Source organism: Dipodomys spectabilis, unplaced genomic scaffold (genome assembly GCF_019054845.1).
Source record: "Dipodomys spectabilis isolate Male_0828 unplaced genomic scaffold, ASM1905484v1 ptg000043l, whole genome shotgun sequence".
NCBI classification, from domain to species: domain Eukaryota; kingdom Metazoa; phylum Chordata; class Mammalia; order Rodentia; family Heteromyidae; genus Dipodomys; species Dipodomys spectabilis.
In genome coordinates this window covers 16,746,962-16,767,635 of record NW_024870720.1, presented here as the reverse complement: position 1 = coordinate 16,767,635, position 20,674 = coordinate 16,746,962, and positions in this window count along the sequence as shown.

The following is a 20,674-nucleotide window of genomic DNA, read 5'->3' as shown; positions in this document are numbered from 1 at the left end:
GCCCCCCTCTGCCGGCCGGCGGAGTCGGGGGGCCGGGGAGGAGCGACGCGACGGCGCGGGGCGGCTCCTCGAGCGGTGGCGAGGGCGTGCGGGGAGCGGGCCGGGCGGAGAGGAAGCGAGAGCGCCCGAGCTCCAAAGGCTGCTTTGTGCTGGGTATTTTGAGAAAATGGCCGAATGCCTATTTCAGCCCGGAATGCCGCCGCCGGGGCCGGCGCGGCGGCGGGGCTCGGAGGAATGGCGTGCTGCTCGGGGGCCCTCGGGCTGGGCTCGCCCGGTCTCACCGGGAAAACCTAACCTCGCGCGCAGGGCGGCGGCCCGGGAGGGGTGGGGGCGCCCGGGACGTGGGTGTCCGGGCGGCGGTCGGAGCCCCGGGCCGGGCGGCGGCGGAACGGCGGGCCCCGCGGTCTGATGGCATTTGCTCACGCTGTTGGTGCGCGTTACTTAACGGGCTCGCGTCTGTTTGTGTGGGTGAAAAGCATTGCCTTGCGTGTGCTCGGCTTTTCTGTGTTTGGCACCTTCCCCTACTTTTCTTCTTCTGATTTGCAAGAGGACACCGAGTCTGATAGGCAGCGCCTCTTCGCCCGCGAAGTAACTTCGTTAAGACAAAACACCCAACTTGTTTTCAAGAAGGTGATCTCGTAATGGCTTCCTCTAGCCAAGTAGGCCAAGTGGAACACGATGCCGAAAGTTGCAGATTGCCCTGTTGGGCTTCAGTACGATGCAATTGCGGTGTTAGGAAAAAAAAATACACTCATTTGTGACGTTTCCAATTATGGGATTTTAAAAATTCGTGCCTTTTAAATTTGGGGTGTCATCAAAAATGGAGAGGTGAAATGCTTCTCTCAGTCGTTTTGTTCTTTTGGTGGTAGTTGACATGGTTGAGTTCTTAATTCAACTAAATTAACCAGTTCTTACATAATTCCTTCTAGACTGCTTGCTTTACCTACTAGAGGTAAAGAATTGTTCGTGGTTCCTGTCACTATTGAAGGGCAAAAATGGGAAGACTGTTTACTACTTTAGTATTACATTAAAATTTTCTTTTTGGTTAGCATAAAAATGAAAATTGGCCTCCACATCCTTAAAATATTTTGATTACTTTCAAAACAACGGTAGACCAACTTGATAATTGAAGAGGTCAAACAAGTGATGAAATTTTTTTTTGTAGATGAGTATTTGTTTTGTGAGATATTTCAGTAAAGGGAACTGAGAATTAACATACATCTCTCTCTCTTTATTAATCATGTATGTGTCAAATGCTGGAGTGTGAACTCAGGGCCTGGACACTGTTCCTCAGCTGTTTTTTGCTCAAGGATGGCACACTTATTACCTGAGTGCCATTCTGGCTTTTTGTTACTTAAAGATGCAAATCTCTTATCTTTCTTGCCTCTGCTCTGCTAGGCTCCAATCAAGATCCTGAGATCTCAGCCTTCTGAATAGGCAGGATTTAACCTTGCCTGGTTTATATAGTAGTTTTTTTTTGGGGGGGGGGGGGCCTATCCTGGGGCTTTAACTAAAGGATTGGGCATTGTTCCTAGCTCAAGGCTAGTGTTCTGCTTCCTCCTTTTTGGTAGTTTAGTGGAAATGAGAGTCTCACAGACTTTACTGCTCAGAATGGCTTTGAACTGTCATCTTTATATCTCAGCCTCCTGAGTTAGCATTACAGGTATGAGTCACAAACACCCAGCTTATATATTGCTTTAAAATTATTATTATATTATTGTTGTTGTTATTATTATTATTGCCAGTCCTGGGGCTTGAACTCAGGGCCTGGGCACTGTTCCTATGCTTTTTTTGTAGCACTCTACCACTTAAGCCATAGTACCACTTCCAGCTTTTTCTGTGGATGTGGGGCAGTGAGGAATCAGACCCATGGTTTCATGCATGCTAGGCAAATGCTCTACAACTAGGCCACATTCCCAGCCTTATATTGCTTTTTAAGACATAGTCTTGCTATAGTCCAGGCTATCCTGGATATTGATGCTTAACCTTGAGTACTGACATTAGAGACCCTACACCATACCATACCATGAATGTAACCAAAGTTTGTTGTTCATAGTTAATGATTCTCATTGAGTTTTAGAGATTAGGTTCAAAAATAGTTGTTTTTGGTCATGAGAAGCCTGAATGATGCTTTGGTTTTCCTCTTAGAGTTGGTTTTAACAGGTGCTCTTTTGTTTGTTCCTTATTCAGAACTCAATTATGACTACCCAAGTGATGGGCCAGTCTTCTGGAGGAGGAAATCTGTTCACCTGCAGTGGCAACATGAGCATGGCCTTAACTAATGACATGTATGACTTCCCATTTCTCTTCATTTGCCCTTTTGGATCTCCCTTGCCCCATTGGCAATGGAGCAGGGCCTTGTGTGTGAAAGGTAGGTTTTCTGCGGCTTACACATTTAGATTTGGAGAGGAAGAAGTGTATTTTGATGACTACTGAACTATTTTTATATGGAAGAATACACCCATTTTTCCACTAAGGCTAAAATACTATCAATAATAAATTGAACCTTTGATTTAGAAACCTTGATTTTAGGAGGAAAGAAAGGAAAAGGGAGGGTGTGCTTGCTATCTATTAATTAACTAATTAATTTGCTTGAACTCTAGGCTTGAACACAGTCCCTTACTCCCTTTGCTCAAGGCTAGCACTCTACCATTTGAGCCACAGTGCAACTTCCACCTTTTTCTGTGATTAAAATTGGAGATAAGACTCTGGGCTTGGAAGGTAGCTCAGAGGTAGAGTGCTTGCCTCACATGCAAGAGGCCCTGGGTTTGATTCCTCAACAACACATCAGCAGAAAAAGTGAGAGGTAGTGCTGTGGCTCAAGTGGTAGAGTGCTAGCATTGAGCTGAAGAGCTCAGGGACAGCCCCCAGACACAGATGGCTGGAGAGGAATCCTCGGGAGACTCTTTCTTACCTAAGTCAGCTTGTGCTCTTCTAAACTAACATCATAAATGGGGAGACTTAACCTAAGGTTCTGAAAGCTGCAAAGTTCAAAATTTGGATGTACTTCTGCTGAAAGTTCACTTCCTAGTAGTTGTCATCTTGCTGTGTTATGGGATCTCTTTGTGTGTGTGTGTGTGTGTGTGGAGAGAGAGAGAGAGAGAGAGAGAGAAGCATAAAGATTTCTTCACCGAGATCTCTCTTCACTTTCTTCAAAAGTGCACTTCCTCCATTAAGGGGAGGCTCACCCTCATAACCTTTTGTAGAAGTAATCACCTCTCCAAGACTGAAGATTCTAGATCCTACACATCTCCCTGGGGATTAGGGATTCAAGCTTTCTGTCAGACACAGTGGCCCCTATGCTTGATGCCTAGGTGAGGAAAACTTAAGGCTAAACTCAGTTGGTAGTAAGTTCAACACTTTCTATGGCCTCACCCTGTGGCAAACACATGTCCAGGCATGCCAGCTGTGTTTCCTACAATTGAATGCTTGTCTTGAGGTATTCTGAGACCTAGGCCTTTTATGGCTTGGCCTTGGAACTTACAAGTCACTGCAATCTACTCTATGGTCTGATAACATTTAAGTCTTGCCAAACTCAAGGGGGCAAGAACACAAACTCTACCTCTGGAGAAGTCTGGAAGAACGTAGAGACCTGGAAACAATTAGTGCCACATCCAATGATGTGTGTATTTTGGTATGCCCGACGCTGGCTACAAATAATCTTTGTGTTATATATTTCAAATATAAAATAAAAGTTTTGGGCCTGGCAAGTTGGCTCAGTGTTGAGCGCTTTCCTTGCATGCATGAGGCCCTGGGTTCGATTCCTCAGCACCACATAAGCAAAAAGAAAAAAGCCGAAACTGGCGCTGTGGCTCAAGTGGTAGAGCACTAGCCTTGAACTGAAGAGCTGAGGGACAGTGCCCAGGCCCAGAGTTCAGGCCCCACGACCGGACCCCCCCCCCCCAAAAAAAAAACAGAAAAGGCCAGGAGTGGTATTGTGGCTCAAGTGGAAAATTACTAGCTTTTTTTTTTGGTCCGGTCATAGGGCCTGAACTCTGGGCCTGCGTGCTGTCCCTCAGTTCTTCGGCTCAAGGCTAGCACTCTTACCACTTGAGCCACAGTGCCACTTCCAGCTTTTTTTTGTTTCTGCTTATGTGGTGCTGAGGAATCGAACCCAGGGCCTCATGCATGCAAGGCAAGCGCTCTACCACTGAGACACCTTCCCAGCCCAGATTACTAGCTCTGAGCAAAGGATTCTCAGGGGTAATACCCAGGTGTTGAATTCAAGCCCCAAGACTGGCCATGAAAACCAACAGAGCCCTAAAGAATCTCAAGAACTTTTCCTGCTTAGGTTGGCTTTGAACTGTGAACCTTGATTCTCAGTTTCCTGGGTAGCTAGGATTTACAGCCGTTAGCCAATGGCTCCAGGCTTGACTAGGGTTTTATAACAGACATATTCAGTGCCCAAAGCGCATCCAGTTACAAATATATAGTTGTACGGCTTTTGGGGCTTCAACTGACCTCCAAAAAATACATGAAAGGAAGAAAAAATGAAATCTCAACGTCCAGAATCATCAAAGGACAGAAAGGGAGGAGAAGAGGAAAGTAAAGCACTAAAGTCAGTGCTTCCCTCTTTTTTTTTGTCTTGGGGCAACAGCCTGGATGCTTTCCCTTAGCTCAAGGCAAGTGTTTACCACTTGGGTCACACTGCCACTTCTGGTTTTCTGGTAGTTTATTGGAGATAAGATTCTCATAGACTTTCCTGCCAGGGCTGGCATTGAACCATGATTCTCAGATCTCAGCCTACTGAGTAGCTACGATTTCAGGCATGAGCCACTGGCACCTGGCCGTCTTTTCTATTTACAGCACAGTATAGAAATTCCATGGACGTACACTAAAATAAGTATATTACAGGTATCCCATAGTATAGGTATTGTATTTTATGAAATACATTACATGTAATAAGTATATATATATTATATCATAAATTATACATGTACTTTTAACAGTGACAAGGTTTGATCTCAGAGCTAGAGCTAAGAGGAACAAATCTTTGCCACGGGCACTGGCATTTGAGCCCTCTGCTTCCTGCTGTGAGCGCCTCTCCTGTCACATACTCTGTGGCCTTGCACACAAACACCAGAAACAGTGAGCCTAAATGACACTTTCCTTGCCTTAAGTTATGTATGGCAGCTCGGCAGAGCCTCCACAGAGCCCACACAAACACACATCTAAGTATTCTCTCCTGCTCGTCAGGAATGCTTTACATACTTTGACTGAAAGAAAATAAGAACTTCTGAACTTCCAGTCCTTAGAACATGGTAAACACACAAAGATTTCTTTGGCAATTCTTCCTAGAAGCCCCATGTGCTTCCTCCCACTGCCATCTCCTCGACAGCTCCTCATGTACCTCATCCCTTTCAGTCCAAGGTGCTGAGCCAAACTTTGCACCATGGTGCAGAAGACAGCCTAACTCACCCGGGACAGGATCTGAAGCACTTGAGGATGGAAGTGGACTTGAGAACAAGACCTCCAGAGTCTGGATCTACCCTCTGCCCAGAGACAGACCACCCTTCAGTTAATATGAACCCTTCTGACAGCCATAGACTACCTCATAACCTATAAGCCTTATAAATGGACATTTCCTTAGATGTAGCTATTCTCACTGACACACAGGGCAGCAACAGAAAACTACCAGCGAGCACATGGCTCAGCCCCAGCCACCTGTGACACCATCTTTTCCTTTAGCCCCACTCATAGCAGCATAAAGGTGCTGCATAGGTAGAAAGTCATGGTACTTACAGATGGTAAGAATGTGTGCAAAATTCAGTTGCTTCAAATGTACAGAGTCAATGTACAAGTCACAGCTTATTCCTTGGATATTTGATTTGCATTTGGCCTTAGAGTGAAGCAAAATACCAACAAAAGAAGTTCTGTGATCTGAAGGGAGATCCCAAAGGGTAGAGAGAGAGTATTGCCTTTATCAATGGAGCACAAAGGGCAAGGAGCAGAAGGCCTGCTGTCCTGATCCATAGGGACGACCCAACCGACATCCAGGTGGCCACCTCACTCAAAATATCATTTGCCATGTATCTTCGGCACTCCACTCCTGTGGGCCCCCAGGTAGAAAACATCCAGGGAATCTGGTGGCTTTATGGAGGGAGGACTATTTGAGCAGACTCTTTTGTGTTCTACATCCGTGATACCCGGTCACCCTGTGTCCACATGTAGGGAATGATGGCAGTCCACAAAAAAATCATCTACATCTCTAATTTACTCAATGGAGGAGTGTAATGTGTGCAAACTCTTGTAGCTTATGGACACCAGCCAGTATACCCACATCATGCATTACAGACCTTAAAGAAAATCTGTTGGGGCTCTGTATTTTGTCATTGCGGATCAAGCTGAGTGAAGACACTCTGAGTTGAGGAACATTGGCAAATTTCCACCCCTGCCCAGTGTCTCTTCAGTGGAGGGCAGAGGCCCTAGAAAATCATCCTTTGCCTTTGAGACAGAACATGGCCACCTTCACATACCCTCCTGGCTTGACAACATCAACAAATGCACCACCATTGCAGGGCCCCAAATGCTGGTGTAGTAGAACCTTTAAGACCAGCTATTGGGGTAATGTATCGGGCAATCCAGAGGATCATCCCCACAGACCCTCCGAGGTTGCTGATGGAGATCAAGTCACCCTGGAGGATCATCTACATAGACCCTCCATGGATTTTGGTGAAGCTCAAATCCCAAGTGCCTGTGGAGTGGATGGAGCATCCCGTATAAGATCCCTTGGGTCTGCTCTATCGTCCACCTAGAAGGAACATACACATAGACTTTCCATGGTATCTGATATAGATCAAGTCACTCTGGAGGAAGATAGAAGCAGACCCTTGGTTGTTTCTGATGAAGATCAAATCCTGGCTGCCCATGGAGTAGACCGAGTACCTCAAAGAAGATCCCTTTGGGCTGCTCTATCAGTCACCCCAGAGGAGCATCCCCACCGTCCCTCCATGGTTTGTTATGAAGGTCAAGTCACTCCAGAGGATCATTCATACAGTTATTCTGAGTTTGAAAATTTAGATGGCTTTTTTCCTAAGTTGCATCTAGGCCCTGAATGGGGAGCCCAAAGGGCAGAGAACATTGTCTTTCTCAGTGGAGAACAATGGGCAAGGGCCAGAAGGCGAGCCTGCCACCAGCCAGCCACGTACAGCAGCAACTCCAACTAATGTCCACGAAGCTAACCAGTACAGAGTATCTTCTGCTACCAACACAAGTACTCAGGTACTGTGGGCCGCAGGAAGAGGGAAACATCCCATGGGTACATATACCCTCTACCCTTAGTGAGACTGGCAAATTTCCAGTCATGCCAAGTGTTTCTACAGTGGAGGATAAAAGCTGTAGAAAATCTGTTACTTTAGCCAAGGAAGATGGGCACCTTTGCACACTCTCCTGTCTTGACAACACTGACCAATATGCAACCACCCTGTGTTCCCTAACTGTAGAAGGTGGAGCCCCCACTAGACCATTTATTGGGGCTCCTATTTCAGCTAAACACATTGATCATTTGCAGGGAATCTTTGAACAATCCAGTGAGGCTCGGTTAAAGACAACAAACAAATTTCTTTACACTATTTACACCATAAGGGGGCCTGTGACTACCTTGTCAAGTCTAGATACCTAGAACCAAGAGCAGCCTTGACCACCAAGCCTCCAATGGGCAGCCCTGACCTCTATTAGTTGGTTTGCAAACCTTCAAATCTCAGACCTCCAAAGGGGAAGGCTTTTCCTTTTCTTCCCTTCCTCCTCTGCAGGCCTCTCCACTCTCCATAGGCCTGCCCTGCTCTGCTCCAGGAGCCACCTCTCTGCAGGCCTCTTTACAGGGAGGTCCTAAATGGCCCTTCAAGGAGGCCCCAAATGACTTCCTCGAGAATCCCCAAAGGACCTCTCAAGGTGGTCTCAAATGACCCCTCAAGGAGGCCCCAAATGGCTTCTCAAAGTCCCAAATGACCTCTCGAGGCTTGCCCTGCTCTCCTCCACTCTATCCCTCTCTCCACTCCATGTCTCCCCTCTCCAGTGCTCTCCCCTTCCCCTCTACTCTCCTCAGGTGTCTTCAGGACTCCAAGTCTTTCCCCTCCTCTCCTCAGGACTCCTGTGCTTGCCCCTGTTCTCCCCTCAGGACTCTCCTCCAGACTCCCCTTCTGACTCGCCTTAGGACTCCTCAGGACTCCAGGTCTTTTCCCCTATTCTCCTCCTCTGTACTCCCCTCAGGGCTCGTCTTTCCCTTACTTTCCTAGCCTCTGGACTCCCCCCTCTCCTCCAGAACACGCAGCCTATGTATAAGCTGCCCCCCCCCCTTCCCGGGTGTCATGCCCCCCCAGCTGCATGCCCTCTGGAGCTGTGACATCAGCCTCTTGATGCCCCGTCCCCTCTGGTGGCCTGGTCTGTGAGCAGTGAGGCTTGCCTCTTGATGCCCTGCCCCCTTCATCGGGCCGGTGGACAGCGCCTCAATGTTATGTGGGCCCTGCTGGTTATTACACGTACTCAATAGCCAATCCCCCTCTCCCCTCTGAACCCAAGTCCCAGTATGGACAGAGTATCCTGTATAAAATCTACTAAGGCTCCTATTTTTGATGCACAGGATCATTACCTAGGCAGACTCTCCAGGCTTTCTGGTCAATATTCAACCCTCACTGGCCAACTAATTCCCTGTGGACCCCCCTGCCCATTCCCTGTGCAGAACCCCACCTACCCTGGGCAGTTAGTTACTGGATGGTCTGCAGCCTCCATCTATCCCAAAGCTACTGAGACAATTCTAAGTGTCCCCCAGTGGGGAAGTGTTGGAATTTTAAAGAAATAAGGAGATGATGGAGCACCTCCCTCCAGAGCAATTCATATAACGGCATGGCTCCAGGTTAGACTCTGAGAATTAGTCAACAGTGAAGGAGAATGAGTCACATAGTGCCCATGGGCACACAGAAGTGGTCATTTGATGGACACTGGTAGCTCACACCTCTAAATCTAGCTGAGAGGTGAGGATCTTGTCTTAAAGTCATTCCAGGCAGAAAACAGATTCTTATATCAGTGGACCAGCAGAAAGCAAATGGAACTGTAGCTCAAGTGGTAGACTTCTAGCCTTGTGGAAAAAGTAAGGGACAGTGCCCAGTCAAAGGAATTTGGGAGAAAAGTGTTAATTTATTCTAAAATTGTTTTTATTTAATACAAGCACAGGACAGCTCAAACTCCTACCTTTCCTCTTCCTTTTTAAAGGGCAGTTTTAGGTCCTCAGAAACATTAAGTAGAAAGTATGTACATTGTCCATGTTCCTGTCTATTGGCCCAACTATGCATTAAACATATCTCACAATGGCACATGGTAATCATTGATTACCTTTATCCTTATCACTCCATCCATTGTTTAAATTTGTTTACCCTTGACATTGTATGGACATGCATGCAACATGATCATATCACACACTGTAGTTTTAGTGGTCTTGAACTGTTCTTAGTCCATCATCTTTCCTTCCCTCAAGCTGTGGCAACCACAAATGTTTTTTCTGACTCCACTGTTTGTCCTTCTCCAGAATGTTGCATAATTGGAATTATACAAAACATGCTGTGAAGATTGCAGTCAATAAAATTACACTGTCTAAATGTGCTGTATTGTATCTAGCCATTTGCCTATTGAATGCAATCATTATTGTTTCTCAGTTTGACTGCTGTAAGAATCCATGTGTAAGTTTTTATGAAGATGTAACTTTGCAATTCCTTAAGGCAAATACAAGGCACCCAATGGCTGGATTCATGAGGAGAATATCCTTAGTTTTGTAAGAAACTGTCCACAGTCTCCCAAAGTGCGTAGAACACTTCCGTTTCCGGCCTGCAAGGAAGAATTCCTAGTCCTCCACATCTTTGTCAGCATTTGTTGTCATTGTTCTGGATTTTGACCATGCTTACTGGTATTGGTTGCAATTCCTTCTACATTCAGTGTTACCACCAGAATGTCCATTAGAAGAAAGGACCATGCACAGATTGTAGAAAGATTCAATTGGAGGGAAGACTGGTGTTGCCTTACTAGTAATGTTTCAGCTTCAACCCAGTCAGGCAAGTCTGTTGCTACCTACCCACCACCCCATGCTTATAAGTTCTTACCCTTAGAAATTGCAGATGGGTTAGGAAGATGATGACTGGGTGGTGTTTTATCAGAGAGCCATGAAAGCAGAAAGCACTAAAGAAATGTTGAATGGTGATTATAGCAATGATGACATCACTGGGTGACATCTTGTTGGGAAGTAAGCCAATGGTCTAGATACAAATGTGTCTGCATGTGGAGATAATTCACTTTTGTTTCTATGGAAAGGTATATAGAAGAAACACAAGGACAAATAGAAGTATCATCTTACTCAAGAATTTCAAACCCAATGGGTGCAATCAAACAATTCTAAATATACTTTAAATCTTATTGATGACCTACTTTGCTGCAAAAATGTTATTTGGAAAGCTTTTAACTTTACCCTTACCTATACAGGCCTAGCTAAATGGGTTCATTTTGAACTGGAAGGGCAAATCAAAAAGGGAAAAATTATGATTTTTGCAAGATTTTAGACCTTCGTCCCTAAACAGCTGGGTTTCATAGGTTAGGACCAGCCACTGGCCCCCAAAATATCAAATAAAAAATGAGAGTAGCCAGATGCCATTTGTTCATGCCTATAATTCTAGTTATTCAAGAAGCTGGGATACAGAGAATAATGGTTTATAATTTCAAAGCCAGCTCTTGCTGAAGAGTCTAAGAGACTTCATCTTTAAAACAATCAACAAAAGAGTGGACTGGGATCATGACTCAAGGGGTAGAGAAACCAGCAAAGCAATCTCAAGTCTTTGAATTCAAATCTTAGTACTACCAGGGCAGGAGTGGGAGGGAGGGAAGTACGGGGAGAGGGAAAATGGAGCAGGAAAGTTGAAGATAGGTAGGTAGGTAGATAGAATTCAGCTGTAAAGAACAAGATTGTATCATTTTCAATAATTGAACATCACTATGTGAAGTTGAAATAAGGCTACTAAGTCTAAATGGTGCCATTTTTAGATAGATAGACAGATAAGTAGATAGTTTAGTAGCCACACAACCACAGGTTGTCCAGATGAATTTTTTTGGGGGAGTGGGGCCTGAACTCTGGGCCTGGGCGCTGTCCCTCAGCTCTCCAGCTTAAGGCTAGCACTCTATCACTTGAGCCACAGCGCCACTTCTGGCTTTTTTCTTTTTGCTTATGTGGTGCTGAGGAATCGAACCCAGGGCCTCAGTCATGCAAGGCAAGCGCTCTACCACTGAGCCACCTTCCCAGCCCCTCCAGGTGAATTTTGTCTCAGGATTGGTGAGGTGGGATCTTGTTGCAGTAAGAGTCATTGGCTTCTGGTAAGAGACCTGATCTGTTCACTCATTTCTTTTCCTTCTCTTTCCTTCTTTCCTTCTTTTATTCCCTCCCTCCTTCCTTCCTTCTCTCCTTCCTTCCTTCCTTCTTCCCTCCCTCCTTCCTACTTTCCTTCCCATTTTTTTCTTATGCTCCCATGGCTTGAACTCAGGGCTAGGGTGCTATCCTTGAGCTGCTTCTCCTCAAGGTTAGTGCTCTGCCACTTGAGTCACAGTGCAACTTACAGCCTTTTCTAAGTATTTTATTGGAGATCAGTGTCTCATACTTTTATGCCTGGGTGGCTTCGAACTGTGATCCTTAGATCTCAACTTTCTCAGTAGCTAGTATTTCAGATGTGAGCCACCAGTGCCCAGTGCTAGTGACTTTTTAATTGGAAACAAAACACAACAAAACAAGAACCAACTTTTTACCTTGTAAAAGTGAAATCTTGTCCATGTTTACAGTCTGACAATGTCCTCTTTCTAAAAGTGACCAGTCTTCTGGTATTCTTGACCTTACTGAGTGTTAGTGACTGTCATTTAAAAAAAAATTCAGTTTCATTAAGTTCTCATAAGAGATTCTGAATTGTTTTAAGGAAACAACCTCCTTGGATGATGTACCATGGACGTGGGAATGCCTCTAGTAGATTGCTTATCAAAGCTAAATCCAGGCTTTATTTTGTTCATATAATATGTAAAAGATATATCACATATAATGACCAGATCAAATCTCATACAGACTTGCATACCAACAATAAGATTTCTCTCCAGACTGAGTTTCGTAAATAGTCTTTGATTTTCCAAGGCAAATTTAAATCACAACTTCTACACAGTACTTACTATACCATAAGGACCTTGTTTGGGTTGGTGTTCATTTACCTGTATACAGGAGAATATTTTAATAGTTAGAAGAGGACACAAGCCTTCTGTTTCCATGCTTCTGGCAGCTTGCCAACTCTTCCATCTAAAGGGATCACAAACTGTAGACACCATGAGATAGACAGAGATCTTTTTGAATTAGTAGAGTTTTATTGTGTGTGTGTGTGGTTTTTTTTTTTTTCCTCTGTCAGTCATGGGGCTTCATCTCTCGGCCTGGGTGCTGTCCTTGAGCTCTTCAGCTGAAGGTGAGCACTCTGTCATTTGAGCCACAGCATCATTTCCAGTTTCCTGGTGGATAATTGGATTAAGATTCTTGTAGATTTTCCTGCCTGTGCTGGCTTTGAACTGCGATCCTCAGATCTGAAACAGCCCTAGATGGGGATGCTGTAACAAATACGCCATCATCTGTATGCCTCAAACAACAAATGTTTATTTGTCCTACTCTGGATATTGGCCAATCCAAGATGGAGATGCCACTCAGATCCTGTGACTGGTGAAGGACCATTTCTTCCTCTGCCCATGGCTGTCTTCTCCTTGAATCCTCATAGGCAGACCAGACAAAAACAGTAAGTTCTCCTATGCATTTTCCTTATAGGCCCCAGTCTCATTCCTGAGAGTCCCACAGGCAAGCTTAGACTCCACTTCCCAGGAGTAAACCATTAGTGATTAGGCTCCAACATTCAGCCTCAAACACATATTATCCTACTTACTGTAGCATTTCTACTATCATTTCAATCAATGAGATAAAGTTAACAAATAGTTTATAACTAAGCTTCCAAACATTCCATTTTTCCACTTCCCAGTGTTCCTAAGTGCTAGCTGGAGATGAAGTTCCTGTGACCTTCATACTTTCCACATCCACATCCTAACATCTGTAACCTGCATCCAAGTTATGTTGGACCACTTCCCACTTTGCAGTGTCTCTACTAGTCCCACTCAGTATTCCTTCAGCTCCTTTCATTTGTTCACAAATTCACCTCATCAAGCAATTGTTCTTCTCTCTTCTGTTTCCTACCTAGGATTAACACACACACACACACACACACACACACACACATATTAATAAAGTAGTTGAACCTTGCCTAAGTTGATATTTTGTACTAGGGTTTTTTCTTACATATTTAGTAACAAATCTAATCTTGCTTTATATGATAAGTATTATTTAGTAAGATATATAACTAATAGAGGAGGAAAATTGAACACAAGGGCTCTATATAATTTACTTGAAGATTAAAAAATGCATATATGGTTATGTCCAAATAAAAAACCTTGCACAACTAATTGATGTTAATAAAAATGTGGTAAAAATAACAGTGGACTGAACCTAGGCTAGATGTTGGCCCCTGGTGGTCCAGCTTGAAGGCTATTGCTCTTTTGAATCCAGTTAATCAGCACAGTTTGCTAATAACAGAACTTAAGAGTGTCCCCTCAATTTAGTCATTCTTTTGAATTTCTTCTATTCAGGCCGTTTATAGTTTGCCATTTTTCAAATTGTAATAAAGTTTTCACTAATACTAATGTCACACTTCTAGTTGATTTTGGATAAATATAATTTTAAATATAAAAAATAAATAGAAATAAAAATAAAACATCAAACATAAATAAAAGAAAAATAGATAAATAAAAATGTAACTCATTAATAAACATGAATAATATAAATGTTTTAATAATACCATAAATAGAAAAATAAAAAATTAAAATAAAATTTAATTATGTTACACAAAAAGTAAAGATGTAGCCGGGCGCTGGTGGCTCACGCCTGTAATCCTAGCTACTCAGGAGGCTGAGATCTGAGGATCACGGTTCAAAGCCAGCCCGGGCAGGAGAGACCGTGAGACTCCTATCTCCAATAAACCACCAGAAAACCGGAAGTGGCGCTGTAGCTCAAGTGGTAGAGCGCTCGCCTTGAGCTGAAGAGCTGAGGTACAGCGCCCAGGCCCAGAGTTCAAGCCCCACGGCCGACAAAAAAAAATAAAAAAAAAAATAAATAAATAAAATAAAATATTTAAAAAAAAACAAAAAGTAAAGATGTAAATATTTCAAAATAAAGGGAAAAATTAAAAATTTAAATATAAATATATTGATACAGAACTTATAATGAAATAAAGAAAAATGCAATGAGATAAGTAAATAGTAAACAAATGCTAACATGAATCATAAAAGTATACACAACTGTAACTAAACAAAAATATACATAAAGCAAAATATAATTTTAAATATGAATATTTTAATACAAATAAAGTATAAACAAAAATATACATAAAGCAAAATATAATTTTAAATATGAATCTTTTAATATAAGTAAAATATAAACTAATCAAGAAGATAATAAAAATAATAGAGAATAATTTTAATCATAAATATTAATATAAGCATAAACACAAATAAAAATAAACAATTTTAAATATAAATTTTTTTTGAGGGGGTCCGGTAGTGGGCCTAAACTCTGGGCCTGGGCATTGTCCCTCAGCTCTTCAGCTCAAGGCTAGTGTTCTACCACTTGAGCCACGACGTCACTTCCAGCTTTTTTTTTTTTTTTTTGTCGGTCGTGGGGCTTGAACTCTGGGCCTGGGCGCTGTCCCTCAGCTCTTCAGCTCAAGGCGAGCGCTCTACCACTTGAGCTACAGCGCCACTTCCGGTTTTCTGGTGGTTTATTGGAGATAGGAGTCTCACGGTCTCTCCTGCCCGGGCTGGCTTTGAACCGCTATCCTCAGATCTCAGCCTCCTGAGTAGCTAGGATTACAGGCGTGAGCCACCAGCGCCCGGTTTACTTCCAGCCTTTTTTTTGTTTATGTGGTGCTGAGAAATCGAACCCAGGGCCTCAAGCATGCAAGGCAAGCGCTCTACCACTGAGCCAACTTCCCAGCCCCTAAATATAAATTTTTTAATATTAAATACAAAAACTAAAGAAAAATGAATAAAATAAATAAATACAAATTAAATTAAATTTACATATCAATGTAATTTGCTAATAGAATAGGAACACAAAAGTAAAACATACTGAGTAAATTATGTTATACATAAATTAAATGATCTCAGCTTAAAATACACAAAATGGAAATTTATCTTGGACTTTTTCATCACTAACAATTCCAGAAACATAAAACTGACTATACTTTCCTATGCAGGAACATTGCTGTGACACTGGCTCCTATTCCCAGGTTAGGGTTCATGGTGTGGTCTTCAACAATCTGTCAAGAATGACAGAAATAGTCCTGATCAGTGAGTAGTGTGAATGTAGTCATTTGACAAAATTTCCTGACAATAGAAATAATCTTTATTTTTCAAATTGTCAGGAAAATTTTCCAATAAAATGTTGAGAGTCTAGTAAGACTGTCAACACTTGAATGGTGTTCTTGTCTGTGAAAACACAATCAATGTTGTATAGCTAAATCATCGTTTTGAAAAGTTGAAAAGGATGCTCCATGGTAGTAATTCTCCATTATCTTCTAGAGGAATTGATATGTGTCTCTTCCAGTCCTTGATTTATGTGTAGTCCATGGAAACAGGATGGATTCGCTCTTGGTGTCTTCCGGATGGTTCTTTGTGGTGGTGGAGCATCTTCTATTGGGTATTGATTATATACCCTATCAATTTTTGGTTTCTTTTCTCCTTCACTTTCTACCTATGTCTTATCTATCCTGCTTCTAATTAGAATCCTTTTGTTTTTGTCTTTGTTGGCAGAAAAACCTTTATCTCTGTTGACAATGGTGCTTTTGTCCTCTGTCTATTTATTTGGTCATCTCACAGGTGAATAGTATGCAAACTGTTTCTCTGTTGAATTTATTGTCCAGGTACATTCCATTCCCAAGTAGGTGTATCATCTTGTCAGTTTTTTCTTGCTGTGACTCCCATATGTACAAGAAGTATTTCCTTACAATATTACACATTCATGTGGTTTCTGAGGAGGCTTTGGGCATGGAGATGCAGTTTAGTTGTTGTGATTTTTCAATAGGTTTAGTTATTTCCATAGTTTCTTCACCTGGCCATCATGGTGATTAAGACCAGTGCCCCTAATTTGAAGATCACACTTCACTGTTTAGCTTCTTCTGGATGGTGCATAAGAGGCAAAAGTTGAACCCCGCCAACATGCATGGTTTGGTTATTGGTCTCTTTAGGATATTTGGTTTTCATATTATCCTTGGTAGTCAAAAGTCCTTTGGTGTTGGTACTATATTTATTTTCACCCTTGAAAATGGTTGAGGTAAATTCCTTAGGGCTATGAGAAAAGAGGCGAGTGGATTTATCCATTACTTTTATGGGGCTGCTAGTTTGAGACATGATCTTGGTTTTTCTCAGTGGCCTTGCCCACTGTTGAATGGATGCCAGCAGCCTGGATGTCTGTAGCAGTGGCTGCAGTGGACTGTGGGCTCTCAGTTTTTTTTGAGTGCTCTTGCTGTGCAAAGTGGTCCTGTGTTTCTTTAAGTCTTCCACTCCCCAAGTAGCTTGGGCAGCCTCAGTTCTAAAGGTTTCTCCCTTTGTTGTTTGGAGGGTTGGGGTTCTGTGCTGAATTTTGATGGAGGAAGCAGCTTTGTCCGGTTTCAGCTTCTTGGCTGCATCCCTATCAGCCAGGTGTTCAGTGGCTTGGTGCTCAGCTCTGTTCAGGGTCAGGTCAGTGGTTATCTTAGAGGCTTTTTGGGACGACCTGTCTAAGTTACCATTACCCGCTGACGGAGTAGATTTTAGGGTAGTGTTTCCACCACCTCTGCCTTCAACTCTTATAGAGCTGATGGGTGATTCTGTCCATAGAGTGTTTAATGGTCTAAAACCTTGTCCCTTCTGGGTATATGTAGTGGTAGTAGTAGGCCTTTGGGACATCTTCTGCTGCTTTTCCTGGTGCCCTTTCTCAGTATGTGAGTGGGCCGGGAGCAGTGCCTTTTCCTTGGCTGTGGCCTTACGCCTGGTAGCAGGAGGCCTGGGATCTCTGCGGGGGCTCAGGTCAGATTGTATTCTCTTGGTGACCTCGAAAGACACCTTGCTCTTGCTAGCTTCAGTCTCTGGCTGCGAGTATTTCCTGGCAGCCAGGTTCACAATGTCTCTAGCTACAGTTAAAGGGGAAGCAGTTGTGGGTAATTTGGCTTTCTTTTAGTGAGCTCCATCCTCAAAGTTGTGAGAGGGCACAATTGTCAGCAGCCTGTGAGCCCCAGGTGATGGATGGAGCTTCCCAGTGGTTCCCCGGTCACAAGTACTGCTCACTGGGGTGGAGTTGTGCAGCATGGACTGCTGCTTCTTTGGAGAGAGTGTGACCACCAATTGAGAGGTAGGGGGCTCACCAAGTTGTTGAAGGAGCATTTTGGTGGACGATCATCCTCCTGGGCTGCTGGAGCAGGAGCCCCAGGTGATAGATGGAGCTTCCCAGTGTTCCTTGGTCATAAGTAATGCTCACTGGGGTGGGGGTGTGCAGCATGGACTGCTGCTTCTGGGGTGGGGGCGGTGTGACCTTCACTTGAGAGGCGGCGCTTGCCAAGTTGTTGAAAGAGGGCGTTGGTGGATGATCATCCTTCTGGGCCGCTGGAGCAGGAGCCCAGTTAGACTTTTTACTGTGTGGCCCTTAGTCTTTATGGGGCCTTGGGAGGTTGGGGTGAAACCTGGGAGAGTCTGCGAGGCTGATCCTCCAGCGTGCCCAAAACACGAGCCTCCTTAGATGGTTCCCTGGGGGCTCCACTCTCTGGCATTTGGGGTCCCGCGATGGTGGGGTACTTCTCTGGGTTTTCAAGCCAGGAGGGTATGTGAAGGCCGCCGTCTTCTGTGGCAAAGACCAGGGATGATTTTCTGCGTCCTCTATTTTCCACTGAGGAGACTCTGCGCAGGGCTGGAAAACTGCCGGAATCACTCAGTTGAGATGGTCTTCGCCCAGCCTCATCGGCAGTAACAAAATAGGGAGCCCTGGTGGAAGATTTTCGCCGGGGTCCCTAGTAGACAACGTGGGCATGCTGGCGGGTGTCTATCTGCCATGAGCGTCTCCGCACAGTGCGGTCCTCAGTTTTGTAAATAGGAGCCCCTGAAGATGTTTTCTGGGGGACTCCATCATCCCCTGTGTGAGGACACAAAGAGATGGGATATCGCCCAATGTGAAATAGCCACGAGGGCCTATTGAGATACTTCTTATTTCTGAAGGCCACCAGATCCCAGGGGATGTTTTCTGGATGGGGCCCCACAGTACTGGAGTGCTGGCGGTATGTGGCAAATGATGGTCTGCGTGGGGTTGCCTCCTGGATGTCAGGTGGAGAACCGGATGGTTGGCTGGTGGTGGTTTGACCTTCTGGTCCTTGCCCATTGTGCTCCACTGAGAGAGGCAATGCTGTCTGCCCTCTGGGATCTCCTTCAGGTCACAGGCCTCCTTCTTTACTCTTTCACTCAACACTCCAAAAGTAAATACACAAGTTATGAGCTGTGGCATGTGCATTGGCTCTGCTCTTAGATCTGAGGCAATTCAATGTTGCAAACAGTCTGACCATCTGTGTGCATTGTGACTCTGTAGCTACACAGCACCTCTGTGATGCTCTGTAGGACAGATGGTGTCACAGGTGGCTGGGGCTGAGCCATGTGCTCGCTGGTAGTTTTCCGTTGCTGCCCTGTGTGTCTGTGAGAATAGCTACATCTAAGGAAATGTCCATTTATAAGGCTTATAGGTTATGAGGTGGTCTATGGCTGTCAGAAGGGTTCATATTAACTGAAGGGTGGTCTGTCTCTGGGCAGAGGGTAGATCCAGACTCTAGAGGTCTTATTCCCAAGTCCACTTCCATCCTCAAGTGCTTCTTCTGCACCACGGTACAAAGTTCGGCTCAGCACCTTGGACTGAAAGGGATGAGGCACATGAGGAGCTTTTGAGGAGATGGCAGTGGGAGGAAGCACATGGGGCTTCTAGGAAGAATTGCCAAAGAAATCTTTATGTGTTTACCATGTTCTAAGGACTGGAAGTTCAAAAGTTCTTATTTTCTTTCAGTCAAGTATGTAAAGCATTCCTGAGGAGCAGGAGAGAATACTTAGATGTGTGTTTGTGTGGGCTCTGTGGAGGCTCTGCCGAGCTGCCATACATAACTTAAGGCAAGGAAAGTGTCATTTAGGCTCACTGTTTCTGGTGTTTGTGTGCAAGGCCACAGAGTATGTGACAGGAGAGCCCCTCACAGCATGGTAGCAGAGGGCTAAAATGCCAGTGCCTGTGGCAAAGATTTGTTCCTCTTAGCTCTAGCTCTGAGATCAAACCTTGTCACTGTTAAAAGTACATGTATAATTTATGATATAATATATATACTTATATGTATTTCATAAAATACAATACCTATACTATGGAATACCTGTAATATACTTATTTTAGTGTACTTCCATGGAATTTCTGTTCTGTGCTATAAATAGAAAAGGGGGCAGCACTGACTTTAGTGCTTTACTTTCCTCTCCTCCTCTCTCTCTACTTGGTCCTTGGGTCATTCTAGACTTTTGATATTTCATTTTTTTCTTTCTTTCATGAATTTTTTTTGGAGCTCAGTTGAAACCCCAAAAGGTGTACACCCTTATGCTTATAATTCGATGAGCTTCAAGCCTTGAATATGTCTATTATAAAACCATAATCAAGCCAAGAACCAGTGATTCATGCCTGTAATCCTAGCTACTCATTAGATTGAGATCTAAGGATCGAGGTTAGAAGCCAACTGGAGCAGAAAAGTCCATGAGACTTTTTTGCCAGTCCTGGAACTTGAACTCAGGACATGGACACTGTCCCTGAGCTTCTTTTGCTCTATCACTTGAACCACAGCACTACTTCTGGCTTTTTCAGTTTATGTGGTTCTGAGGAATTGAGTCCAGGGCTTCATGCCTGTATGCTAGGCAAGCATTCTATCACTAAGCCACATTCCCAGCTTGGTGAGACTCTCATCTATAGTGAATTATATTATTGGTCATTCATGGGGGTCTGATGTCTGGGCCTAGGCACTGTCCCTCAGGTCTTCAGCTCAAGGCTAGAGCTCACCATGTGAGACACAGAGCCACTCTCGGTTTTTCTGCTTATGTGTTGCTGAGGAATTGAACCCAGGGCCTCATGCATGCAAGGCAAGCACTCTACCACTGAGCCATCTTCCCAACTCCCTACAATAAATTATTTTTAAGTGGCACTGTGGCTCAATTTGACAAGCACCAGCCTTCCGCATGACGAGGCTTAGGCCCTGAATTCAAGAACCAAGACTGGCCCCACAAGAAAAACAAGCCTGATTATAAAAACAAAAAAAAAATCAACAATCAGACTAACACCCATAATTAGTATCTCTAAATGTATCCCTCTGCTTGACTGTCCTAGGTAATCTATCCTTAATATCCATTTTGTATCTCCTGTTTTAACTTCCTTTTTTAGATATGTGTGTGTGTGTGTGTGTGTGTGTGTGTGTGTGTGTGTATGAGCGAGCTTATGCACATGTGTACATACCCATGCCTTCCTGGTCTTCTCCAACCACCCTTTGATGCA